This window comes from Lampetra fluviatilis, chromosome 5 (assembly GCF_964198595.1).
Source record: "Lampetra fluviatilis chromosome 5, kcLamFluv1.1, whole genome shotgun sequence".
In the NCBI taxonomy this organism is placed as follows: Eukaryota; Metazoa; Chordata; class Hyperoartia; order Petromyzontiformes; family Petromyzontidae; genus Lampetra; species Lampetra fluviatilis.
The window spans coordinates 10,285,598-10,293,822 of NC_136279.1; positions in this window are offsets into that span (position 1 = coordinate 10,285,598).

Genomic DNA, 8,225 nt, shown 5'->3' on the forward strand with positions numbered 1-8,225 from the left:
TATTTTGCCACTGGTAAAAGAGATCTCATAGAGAATACGAAAGTATTCAAGTGAACATGATGGGTAAGTGTTGTACATATGAGGACAAAATGTCTAAGCTGCAACCTGCTACCCATCAGATCTCAGAAGCTAAGCCAGTTTGAGCTTCGTATTGTTAACTCGGGCTGTGAAGTGGCCAGAAAATGTCAGTAAATCAATAGATTATTGAATCTGTCTGTGTGGAGCTTTGCGTGTTATCCTTTCATATAGTTTTTCTCTGAATTATCAGATGTCCTCCCACAAGGCTGAAGAGTTGGTGATACTTTTCTCGACAAATACATTGTTTTTATTATTATTTTAGCCACTCATTTTAGTGTCCTGCCATAGTAGTGAAAATTCCACATTCGTTTAACAGTACCCAGTATATCCATAAGACAATCATTGTTAACGTCCCACCTTGTGATGCGATTTTCAAGGTGGTGCTCGTTTTATCAACTCAAGAGAGATGATGGGCTCAGTTTTCGAGAGTTCTGCTGCTCTGCAAACTGAACTACAAATTCGGTAAACGCACATGTAAGCAGAACTCCATTATGTGTCTCCACATATACATTCATATACTTTTAGTCCATCAGCCAATTGCCTTTCTAGATCGATATGATCAAGCAGCATTTGTTGAAAAGCAAGCACTCCCTGGTTCGGTTTGACCTTACGGGTCTCATCAGCATAGTTGTGCTTGTTCAATGCTGCTCATGAGACCCAGAAGGTCGAAACCGGTCCAGAGTTTGCTTGCTTAAAACAAATGCTGCTTGCTGTTGTTGGTCCGGGAAGTCAATTGGCAAATTGACTGAAACATATTTCTTCGTGCGTGTGCATAAAGAGGCACAATGGTGGAAATGTGCTTGTATTTGTTGCTACCCACGACGCTCCACGGCTGTGCATAATCAGTTTGTGTACGCGTTTGGGCAAAGAGTTTGTGGCCTTCATAGACTCGCACAAATGCCCCACGGTGCCCTCTGGGCACGTACTCTTAATGATTTCACACTCGTATCAAAACCCGATTGGAGGCATTTTGTTGAGTTTGTGTAAAATAATCAATCATCGTTAAAGGCTAATTTCCTTTTGTGGCATACGTTCCAAAACACTATTATTAGCTTATTGCCACGAGCAGTTATTTGCACATTGCACCGTGCAATATAAAATAAATGGCAATAATATTTTTACATGTTTTTTTTTTATAGCGCAGTCCGTGACATGTTGATGATTTTACAACTAAACCTAGAGGGAAATATGATGTCGAACATTCATGCACGCAATACAAATATTTCTGAAAAAATAATTGCTGGTCTTGTATTGTTATTGCATGACTGGCATTACCGAATCACGCTCAGATGATTGCGCATTCACTGAAGTTTTATAATTGAATGTGTGAGTTTCATTTGAGCATTTCTTGGAACGTTCTAGACGAACTTTGTTGTCATTGTTTGCAAAGATTTTCTAAAGCAACAAACACTTATATGCCTCCTCTAATATTTCTGTTGCTGGAAGGGATGATGGCCATTGGTCAAGACCAACATCATTGGCAGCCAAAAATACCAAACACGCCCGAGAGGTCGTTCTCCGTGGAGATGGAGTGATGACATCGGCTCGTGTGTAGGAACAAGACCGAGCATTGCATCGCGTAACCACAAGAAATAGCGACAGCTTCGGAAGACCTTCATCCAGCAGAGAATAGGTTGTGGCGAATGATGAAGACGGTGAAGATTGCATCAATAATTTTTCTGTTTTGTTTATTTTCCTTATCACTGTATGTTTATTACACAATTCTAAAGCAGGAGAGGTCATTGCAATTGCTCATTTCTCCGCCGGCTTGTAGGAGAACACGGCGATGAGCTGCTTGCTGTACTCGGGGATGAATATCTCCATGAATCCATCTCCGTCCACGTCCTGCACCGCGATCTGCATTCGACACGAGCGCACGTCGGGCCCATTACGGCGAGGAGGGGTGAAAGAGAAAAGAGATTGCGCAAGCGAGCGGGTGTGACTTGATTGCCAACAGGTCAGAGGAGTTCACTTGTTTCAATATTGACTGTCCAGTTCACTCACGAGCTGGGCGGAAAGCCACCGCAATTTATGGGGCTTCGCTGGGACCCCAGAATGGACATTCTTGCCCTCGCGAGAATCGTTTGATTTGATGGAGTGCTGTCGCAATGCGTTTAACGATGCATTGCTCGGGGTTTCACAGTGATAATGCAATCATGCATGTGTCCTTAATCAATGTTAATTGCTCGATGGAAGTATACTGCCGACAAGCCTGTTATCACCGAAAACATACTGGCCGCGCGTTTTTTTTAAATGATTTATGTTATATTGTTGGTGCAGTGGTTAGAGCACTGCGCTATGAAGTTTGGTGGCCTGAGCTCGATTCCTAGACACGACTAACATCAGGTTTGTCCATGATGTCTGAACCTGTCCTGGCTTCGCCCCTTCACAAAATCCTCACTGACCAGCGTGGTGAAGTACGGTCAAACAACGCCCATGACCAACATGATTGTGGGGAATACAGTCGTCGATTAACAAAGGGCTGGAAATGTATTTACCCTTAAAATGTATAATGTATCGTCCCATGATGACATGGCATGCGGAGGCCCTCATCCAGCACATTTGTGACAAAGGGTTGTCCATATTTATTATTGCTTATGAATAACAAGTGAGCATCCTGGGCTAAGACCCTCAATCAGGGCATTGCACAGTGTTTCTCAGTGATGATAGTGGCGGTACATGTTTGAATTGACATGGCGCTATTAAGTAAATTATAATTTACTTAAATTATAATTTACTGGCGCTACTAAGTAAATTATAATTTACTTAAATTATAATTTACTTAATAGCGCCATGTCATTTCAATAGCGCCATGTCAATTCAATTTGGTACTTTTCTGCTTTGCTCCTAAAGTTAGTTTTTTGCATCCACCGGTAAACAATTGCACGCATCTTTTCAGCACGTCCCACATTTAAAGCGGTCGCGAGGCATTCAGGACATTGTAATGTCCACAATCTGCAATTTGCACTTTCCTATTGCAGCAGCCTGACACGACGAAGAACTTTAGGAACCGCTTATAAAAAGCAGTTTCGTGGAAGTGTTCCCATAAAACTAATTGCCAGTGTATTGATGTCGATGGTTTTTTTTTTTCACGGCTAGATGTATGAAAGATGCTCTTAAAAGCTACTCTTTTGGGAAAGCCGTAGCAGGCGATGCGCTTTTCTCCTTCGCGACATTTCGCCTCCGACGTTGGAGGCATCTTTAATATATTTTTCGCTGCCCCATGCTATGCTGGTCAGTGGGTGATTTCATTCCTGTCCCCACCTGGTTACTTTTTTGTTTACAGGGCAATATCAAGTATTCTTTGGTTAAAAAAAATAACAAAAAAAAGACGTTTCGATCGCAACACAAGCAGTCATCATGATCTACGTGACTTTACCGAAAGACCCAAATAATACGAATTCCTGCAGTCACGAAAGCTTTAAGGCAATATTAAGTCTTGCGGTGTTTTATCATGATGCGCTGACATCATCCACTGTATCCCGGTGTCACAGTATAATTTTATTTTGTGAAACATTACCCGCACATGCATGACGATATTTTAACCGTCCCTATGTAAATACAATATAGTTTCAGAGGTCTTCCTTATGAAGCAAGTCTTAAATCTAAATGGGCTGTCACTACAGATGAGGTGGAGAGGAAATATGAGGCAATGTTTACTCGTGACAGGAAGACACGTGACCAGTAGCCACAGCGCAAGGTATAACACTGAATGTGATACGCCAGGTGGGAAAATATTTTCTGCGTCGCTGACCTGTACAGTCCAGGCTGAAATCAAATTGCATGTTAATTAAACGTGCATTGAAACGGGCGTGTAATATCATGAGACCTCCTTTGCCAGTATTAAATGATGATGATGATGATAATAGTGTTTTCCCCTGTCTGGCAACAGCGTTCGCCTTAAGGCGTCCAGAAAGGGGAAACCCCTATTTTCAGGCATGTCATAGTCAATAGGGTGCCACGGTGGCGAGACTTTAACTACTTCTCCTGGTATACAGGAGGTAGTGGGTTCGATTCTAACCCTGACGCCTGTATATTTGGAGTTTGCGTGTTCTCCCTGTGGTCGTGTGGATTTTTCTCCGGGTCCTCTGGTTTTCGCTTCCACATTTATAAACATGCGTTTAGCGTATTTGGCTGCAATAGAGCTTTCATTTGTGGCCAGGTCGCTTCCGAAAAAGAGCTATATAGCTCAGTGGGCCTTACCTTGTAAAATAAAAATAGTTAAACAAAAGTTTATTTTTTTAGTTTAATTACGTGTGTGGCAGACGACGGCATTTGTGAGACAGCGGCCAATCACTGGTGCCCGCAACCACGCCTACGGTTCATCAGCGTGCACAATGAAGAGAGAAACATGATGAAATGAATGAATGCAGATGGGCCGTACCTCTCCCACAATACCGCCGGCATCGAACAGTGTGTGATTGCTGTAAGCCCACTGGTTGGAATCGTTGTCATTCACGGACTCCAGAATGTACGCCTTGCCGTCGTCATCTCCGGCGAGGACAATCGTGGGCTTCTTCTGCGAGCTGAACAAGCACAAAACGCATTTGTTTACCAAGTGGGTTATTGAACGGAAGCTGAAAAGTGAGTGAAGAATCATGGCCGAGATGCCGGGTTGGAATTACATTGAGGGATGGAGACAGGGCCACACGGATGACAGAACATACGCAGATAACATCATTCAAGCTGTTGGGAAAGGTAAGTGGGCTTGAGCCGGACACGTCCCTCGAAGGGACGATGGTCAATCACAGAACCATATTGACAACCAAAAAAGTGGAATGCATCTCAGAGGAAGTCCACCAAGGCATTGGAACAATGAGATCAGTATCGAGCAGTGCATTGACGACGATGATGATGATGATGAAACGTGGAAAATGTTCGTAAGTTAACATGTGAAAAATGGAAAATAAAACCATGCGAATTAAGTGATTGATTGTCATGCCACAATTCAAGCGTGTGGGTGTGCAACGGTGGTGCAGCGGTTAGCACGTGTTGCGACAAACGAAGCGGCTTGAGTTTGATTCCTGACCACAGCTCACGTCAGTCGGGAGTGATATCTTAAACTGTCCTGGACCTTCACCCAGAAGGGGATTGACCAATGGGCAGTGGCGGTTCCTGCAAAATCTCTCAGGGGGGGCAAATGTCTGGATGATTGATAAGGATAAGGTCCACCCATGCAAATGATAAATTAACAGCTTAAGCGTGTAAAGGCAACTTCACTTCTTTAATATTAATGAAAAATAAAGTGACTCTTACAATACATCTTGTTTGTTTCTATACTCACTATTAAAACAAACCACTCATGTTTCTTTTATTAAAGATTCCACTAGGTGGCGACATAATTTTGTTGGATTAAACGTGCTTACGTATGATGATGTAAGCACGTATGATGACGTAAGCACGTTAGGGCGAGCCCTCCCGGAAGCCATAGAGAATGCATTGCAGCGCCCCCGTTCGAAAAAAAACATCTTTGAATGTAAGTCTATGGGACCACTCGGGGCGATTCTCAGCTGGAGGGAAATCGCCCAAAAAGAGGCGGTACTCCACAGAACGTAGCATGACGCTGAGTGGACTATATCCAGAGGCACAGTGACGGCTAGCGTGACTCTGTGGTTGAATGACATTGGTGGTGCGTCGCCCAATCGCCCTAATGAAGAAACCGCCCCTGCCAATGGGGGTTGTAAAGTATGACTATGATTATACTTAAGAACAGCTTTCAGGTGGCTGAAAACATGTCCATTAATTCTCACAAACTTAAAGACAAATACGCGGACCTCGCTTTGCGCTGCCTGGGCTATAAGGAAATTGCTATTTGCGAGCATTTATCGTGCCACGAAAAGTTTGAGGGGTGTAAGCTGGACAAAAATAACCCCAGTCACCTTTATCTCCCCGGCGGTGTTTGTTGATACATTGGACTCAAAAACAGAGATAGCACAAATTAGAATCAAATGCAGGTGAAAAGGGTCATAGTGCACAGTTCTGTACGATCACCACTAAAGTTTTTTTGTTTGTTTGTTTTAATATGCCGAACATGTTCACAGGTTTGCACAAAGATGTGTGCACACACACAGACAAATGTCTCCTATTTAACTCGTGCTCTGCCTTTGCGCCTCAGCCGACGCGTGTCAAGCGGAGCGAGGCACATAGGTGGTCGGTGTGGCCAGCACCACGCGCGATATTGGCGCGCAACAAATACCACAGCCTCATTTTAGGCTTTCCGTGAGTCAGCAAGGATAGGGCAAAGTTCAGCTTCAGATTCCAATTGTCCATGGGTGCGTTGTGCACAGCTGGGAATCAAACCCGCATTGCTTCAATCATAGCACAGTACACAAACAATTTCACCACAGCTCAACCGAACAGGTGCACACGTGCACACACTCGTATGCTGTACTACAACACATTAAAGATCCCAAATATTGTTGTAAATATTGTCGGGGCAGATGCCGCGAGAGAGCGCCTTTTTTATGATCACAATGCCCGATCACCTTTTTAATCCTTGATACTGATGTCTACATACCGCAAGACAGGGCCCATTTAAGACTGAGCCAACCTAGAGGAGCCGCAGGACTGGTATCTGACATCACTCGCCACAGATATTAGCCACGGCCAGTTATCGAACTTAAACACACACACCTTGACATATTTACCACAAACTAACTAGTGTCTGGCCTGAAAGATTATATACAGGGTACTTTAAATAAATGTTAACCCTTATATGGGACTTTAATTTTTAATGGAAAAATAACGGAAAATACAATGTGACGTGATAACAAATGTATGTTAATAGCTTCAAAAAGTCAAAGAATCTCCACATGTTCTCCATCATTGTCAACACGTGTCTGGAATCTTCTCCAGGTGGTCTCCATAGCCCGGAGGCACATTTATTGTGATATTAGTCCAAATTCTCGTAAGTGTTAACATCTTTTTGAAGCGCCCTGTATACGATCGGAGAGGCAGTAGTCCCATTTGCGCGATGCGTTTTCAGGTTGTAACCACGCGTTGTTCCCGTCGCGTGCACACATGGCGAGTGAGCCTCCTCCGGGCACTGCGGTTTCCTCCCAGACAAAGCGACACCAACATCGGGGGCGGGCGGCCGTCGTCGAAGAGCTTGAGTCCATTCAGAGTCAACCAACCAAACAAACCGGCAACACCAGCAAGCAGCGGCCGGACGACGCTCTATGTAACCCGAGGGAGAAACGCGAGCTGCTCAACTTGGGTTCCCCTTCAAAAGAAAGGCTCCCGATCACGCGGAGCGAGAACATCGCAACATCGCGCCGAACAACACCGCGGTACGGCAGCAGCAGCAACAGCAGCAGCCCCGAAAACAACGTTCGTGCATTTGCCCCATGTAGCCACGCAGCGCCCATACCTCCCAGCCCTCGGGAAGAACGTCTTTGGCGCTCCGGGAGATCCGTTCCCCGGGAAGATGGAGTGCACCGTGTAGCCGCTCGCGAGGACGTGCTTCGTCCAGGTGCCCTCCATGAAGTCGTCGGGGATCTCGTAGGCGAGGACTTTGCCGTCCTTGCCCTGCTGGGACCACGTGGTGGCCAGGATGTCTTTGCGGCCGTCTCCGTTCAGGTCCACGAACTGCCGGGCCCACCATGCGGTGTCAATAGATAGGACAAATGTGGCTTGAAGGGTATTTGGCTGACATGCATTTCCACGCGATGATAAGCCACTTCGTTGAGCAAAATCATTTGTGGCCAGGTCGCTTCTGAAAAAGAGCTGTATTGCTCAGTGGGCCTTACCTGGTAAAATAAAAATAAAAATTGTTTAGTTTAATTTAGTCGGCATTTCTCATTGCAATCGACGACAAAAGCCCGTGCAATTCCAGGCGTAGTCTTCCTCTGTATCGACGACAACCTGTGGAAGATTGCTTAAGTCTTTGCGGATTTTAGGAAGTAACCGCATTTCTTGTCAAACACCCTTGGTTATGTATATGTTGGTGTGAGGGGCAGGCAGTTTCCCCCCCCCCCCCCATTGTCTCGCCACGGTGGCGAGATTTAAACTACCTCGCCTGGTACAGAGGGGGGTAGTGGGTTCGATTCCGACCCTGACGACCCTTATGATGGATTTTTCTCCGGGTCCTCCGGGTTTTTCCCTCCGCATTTAGAAACATGCATTTCAAGTATTTGGCTGCTATATAC